Genomic DNA, 6,000 nt, shown 5'->3' with positions numbered 1-6,000 from the left:
ACATACAGATTTATTATTTTAAGGAGGACAGGCGCGTGGAGAATTTACCGCTATCCCAGGAAAACGAAAAAGGAACGCGGAATCCGAGATAGTAATTTCCACGATTCCGAGAAGCGCAATGTTGTTACCATTAGCATTACTATTCGTACCCAGGCGAGCACTTTCTCGCGCGAAGATGATCGTCCACCAACGACGAGAGCAAGAAGATCCGCGGAAACCGGCATTATGTAATTGGCTAAGGTTTTCATTAGAAACTATTATGAGCTACCGCTGCCGCGCGGCTGTCGGCCAGTAACGCGAAGAAACGGAATTATCGTGGAGCTTGAAGATACAAATAAGTCCGGCATCAGCCGGTATTGTGGCAGACACACACGGTGGGGTTCCCTCGTCGACCACATTCAACCATCAAGGTCGCAATTTTCTGGTACCGTTAAGGCGCTATAAATTAATTATCCACGTGCGTTTGCGCCAGGTCGGACTAGGGAGATTATAGTTATCATGCGTTTTGTGTTAATGTGTTTTATCGTACGACGAGAACCTCTTCTAGAAGCACTCAAATCGGACTGTAGCCAATGTGACACGTGATTTGTTGACGCTGCTATGATTCACTCCGCTATGTTCCATCGGTCAATTACAAAAACTAAAGTTTCTTTATTCTTAATTTATTGTCGATACAATTACTGTATGCTTAATTATATTATTAATTTATTGTTTCGTGGTTTTTAATGGTTTACAATTCAAGCAAAAACGCTTCGCGTTTCTTCCATTATAAGTGACAAATTGACTAAACTCTGATTTGATTAATTAGGTACGACCTCTTTTTTTCAGTGACATTCTGATGGATTACTTTAAAACGTTCATCACTTAAAAATTTCTTTATTTGATCGTTCATCGTACTTCATCTGGTTGTCTCATCGCACGTTTCGATTTTTTATAATCATCTATTATGTTCGAAAAATACCTCGTTTACGTTATACGATATCGACAATTCGTATCTTATTGTTGCGCGCAATATTGTACCGTCGGAACTCACTACAATCAAGACATTCCTATTGATGTTCCCGCGGCAGGGATCGAGATCTAAGACGACTCGAGAAGGAAACTGGTAGCCTTGAACGGCCTCCTATCGCAAACACAACGCCCGAGGCATCGAACGGCTCGCATTATCGAGGATAGAAGCTTGGCTCCCGCGTGTGGCTGTCTTGTATTATCTCTTTCTCTCTTATTCTCTCTTGTTGTCTCTCTTTCTCTCTCTCTCTCTCTTCTCTCTCTTCCTTCCTGACGTCGTACGCGTCGCCGGAGGTACGCGTACAGTTTATGGTTCTTGTCAATAGCTACGAACAGCCCACGAAATGCGGAAGCGTATTTACTGCTAGCCCTATGGCCCCTATTCGGATTTGCGATTGTGTTTTAACTCTCCCCTGAAGACCTTTGCCTTTTTATTGTATAAACCAAAGCCAATGGTCGAAGTGCATGTTCTACGATGATATTTATATTATTAATAGCGATCGAGTAGAGCTTTTATTGATTAAAAAAATAATAGAGGATACGTAATAGAAAGAGAGTATTATATAATTATATTAGAGTACATCAAAATTTATAAATTCTTTTTTTTAATTTAATAAAAGTGCTTGCAATTTTATGTAGATATTTAGTACATTCTCTATTATATAACAAGATACAAGGTATTCCTTATTTTCTTGTCCTTAAATTATGCTTTGCTTCAATTTTTTTCTTAACTGTATTACGCTACCACTTACGAGAACACATAAGTATGTGAGATAAACGTAAGTATCTACAGTATATTGAGTTTAGGTCCGTGAGCCTAAGCCTAAAATGACTGCGTGGAACAGTCGTTCCTGCGGAATCGTGAGAGAATGCCGGATGGACGCTGTAATGAAAATAAACAATCGGCACGAACGAGTTGATATTTTTATCTTATGATGTTTCTATCTTATCTATAAACAGTTACTCTACTGTGCAACTACGCCGATTGTGCAATTGAAGAAATATCTTGCAGTCGTTTTACAAGTATATACGCGTAGAGAAGCAATTATTTCTACGCACCATTTACTCTAACAATAAGCTAAAAATTTGACGAACAACGGGCTTTTCAATCACCGTGCAACCGGCTTGAAAATTGCTTATCGGCTCTAACAACGTGCTTCTGTGTCTCGATTCAATAGATCGAAGATCGTAAATCATAGAGAATTCATCGATCCGAGTGCGTGTCGCGAGAAAGAAGCCGCTATTAGCTCGTATTGTGGGAATGTGAGACGGTAATCTGCGAAAACATGTATAATAATTCGTCGCGTCCTAATTAAATCCTTGCGAGGAGAGCACGGACCTAGGCTATGAAAAGCCACCATTGTATGCAAACGATGCGGTAAGAGCGTAGCCGCAGAATTTATCAAAGCGACCGATATGAAAAACGCAGAGAGAAGTGGCGCGGCTACGGCAGTCCCTTCCATCTAAACGTAACGCCCGAGGCGTTCGAGAGAAACGAGTTCGCATTATCTATCCACATTCACGCGCACGTTCAGCCGAACGACTGTGCATTCGTGACGGGAGTGATCCGCGAAATTATGATCACCGATGGCAAATAACGCCACAAGAATGCCAGCTGTCATTACACGACCTGAATTACTTACCCCGGCTAATACACACTTCGCTTTTTCATAAAACGGCATTTTTTAAATTGCGTGATACTTTTTCTCGATACAACTGACAATCCATCGACGCTCGTTAAGCTCGGAAAATCCACTTGGCTTTAATTAAAAATTTTACTTAAAAATTAATGTTTAATTATGATGCCATTTAGTGATGATAATCAACAAGTTATTGTCTAGAAATTCCTATAGCGCGATGTTCATTACTTTCATAACCGAAAGGTTTGTACATCAGCCCTCTGGCCTCTTTCCCATCTTCTACAGAGAAATGCGTTCGCGACGCGTACGCGCTCAATTACGCGTCGGTATACGCGCACGCAACATCGTCGCGGTGCATGGCGCATTATCCGCTGCTTACGATGGCTGATGGTCGGCTGATAAATTTACGGCCCTGCTCCCGGTATGCCCGGAACGAGTACAAGAGGGGAGCGGCCCTCGTGTATTTACGGGTGCAAACGCTTTTTATTATCTGTACATGCGGTAGGTCACTTCCTCCCGTTCGCGTGCCCCGCGTGATTCCTGGAGAACGAGGCGGGAGCGTATCCTCTTGCCAACTGGACAATTACGCGATTAGCAGTTTAGCGCTTTTTGTTCCGAGACGGTAACGCGGTGTCTTAACGTCGTAATGTTAGGTTGTCATGAAAGATTTGTTGACTTTTCCAACGCGATCCTCGGGCTAATGACATAAAAATCCAGACTTTGTAAGATCCAAGAATGAAAATATGAAAAATTCATTCTTTGACGTAAATAAACATACAAAAAGTAATGATTATATATAACAAAAGTAAATTAATTATTTTTATTTTGGTTTAAATACTAATTATTTAAGTCTAGATATCAAAAAGTGATATAGCTGTTCATCCGATATATTTTCAACTTTAATATTGGGAAATTTTAAAAACTTAATTTTGTGTATTAGCTCTTTTTCAACAAAAAAGTTTTAGAATCCAAGTACCATGTAACGCACGAGCAAGATATAATTCACCGCAAAAAGATTTTAACAAGCTAATAGCTATCATCAAGATGCAAACCACGATAAATGTTTTACAATCACCAACGTTAATAGGAAGCGGCCTCGATGAGCGATCGCATCGACAAGCCCGATAACGCACCGATAAGCCGATAATTCAAAACGATACACGCTGGCGCGCGAGCTTTCCGCGCAGGATCGACCGGTATCATATTGTTCCAATGTTAAGCGGCAATTGATGCGTTACGATAAATTATAACGGCCGCGGTCGGCTTGTCAGTAATGATAAATAAATTACGTTGGTCAATATTTACGAGCTGCGGCGCGCGGGCCGCGCAGAAGGCGATCCTACCCTCCCCGTATATAATACCGTATCGTGATAGCGTATCGGCCGATAATTCAAACCCGGCCGGTCCCGCGGCCGACGACCCGGAACGACGCGTTTAACGCGCGTCGAAATTTTTCGCCGCCTTATCGGTCGCGCGCGTGCTCGTGGCGAACGCGCAGCGCATCTCGTTGCCGCGCGCCAGCCAGGCTCTTACGGAAACCCGAGAGCCTGCGGATGCGCTTCGCTGAGCACCCGACCGCCGCGCACGCATTAAGCGCCGAGCAATAAAGTATCCTTAATACGCCCGTCGACCGAATACATTATCGCCTTAACGATTCGGAATGCGGACTGCCAGCGGTAATCGGACGCATGCCCGCAGCAGGAAAATTCTAGCGACATTGGCGCCACAAACAGCCATGCTCAATTCTCAATTCAATCGTGACGATTTCGATGCATAGGAAGAATGCACATCTATTATTAGCTTGGACTAACTGATGAGAGCTTAGAACGTTCTTACACTTTTTTCAGGATATTTGTATGGCGACTAACGTGGGGCTTATCGTATATGTTACAATTGTCTTATTACAATTATTTTCGTATCGATTATCTTTTAATCTAATTAAATATATGTATCAGGAATCTCTTTATATACCTAATATATACGTATAATATACCGCGCTAAAAAAAAGAGAGAAGAAAAGAAGACGAATAAGATGCTTATTTTTTGGAAAGGTGCAGCAGGCTGAAGACGGATGGTTCCTGGCCGGATATCATTTGACCCCTATTACCCTCTCATTCGTTTTCTTCTGGTCTCTTGATTTTTATTAATTTGTCTGCCGAACATTGAAATCCCCCTTCGACTTTGTTCGCAGAGAATGTCACACATTAAATATGTAATTTTTCTCATCACTGTTTATAATTTTTGAATTTTTTATTAATTCATAAAACAATTAAGAAATAATTTATAAAATAATTGATTATTCTAGTCCAAAGGTATAAATTAATTTACATACAATCACACGAGACACGACACTATCAAAACTTAATATTTATCTAATTAATTCTAATTTATACGGAATAGCAACTATAGAAAATCCTTTAATCAATACCGTGAATTACATCGACCATTTCTCTCGAAAATATTTTCATTAATTTACATGCATTAAATAATTGTTTGGGAAATGGATGTTGTGCATAATAATGCAATGTAAAATGCATTCTCGATAAAATCAAATCATTATTCACACTAAAACGGGACAGACTCTGTTACAGATCGATTTTTAACCATTTGACCCCCATTATCCTTTCGTTCGTTCTTTTTCACTTTTACGATCTCTCCGTTTCCCCGCCCCCGCTCGCTCCTTCGCCCCGCGCTGTTTCTCTTAATTTTTCTTCGCCGGCATCGAAACTCCACCGGTGGAAACGGGCCGGTCGGAAGAGCGGGAGAAAGAGCGGGACGCATATTTATTCCCAGGAGCACACACCTAGGGTACACTGATATCTCGCCCCGAGGGCGGTTACGCAAGGATAATAATTATCGTCCCGGCGTACCTGGAGAGTCGTGAGCGGCGGCGATCAAACGAGTCTGCCGAACGAGTCGCCGCCGCGAGGATGGTGGGGACGAGAAAGAAGCCTCGGGGGCCCGGAGAGAGGGATCGGGGGCCCGCCGCCAGCACCTGCCGGATAGGGGTCCTCACGGGCACCGAGGTCGCGACACGCGGATCGATCGAAGCGCGCCGATACCTCCGTCTTTTGTCTCTGATCTTCTCAGGAGTCGCTTTTGTGTCCAACCTGAATATTCTCATTAATCGTGATTCCGAACTCTCATTAATAATGGCGTTATATAATCAATAGCAACCGTAAGTTATTTAGTCGGGAAGGGATTGACCGTAATTAGTTAGCGGTAGTAGTTTGGCGAACAAAACATTTTTTCAAGTTAGGTAATTGGATCCTTTTTTTTTTAAATTCTATTACAAAAAAAATACCTCACGTTTTCTTTCTACTACAAATTATTTTAAGCCCTTTAAAATAGC

This window comes from Temnothorax longispinosus, chromosome 5, assembly GCF_030848805.1.
Source record: "Temnothorax longispinosus isolate EJ_2023e chromosome 5, Tlon_JGU_v1, whole genome shotgun sequence".
NCBI classification, from domain to species: Eukaryota; Metazoa; Arthropoda; class Insecta; order Hymenoptera; family Formicidae; genus Temnothorax; species Temnothorax longispinosus.
Note: the sequence above shows the minus strand (reverse complement) of the source record.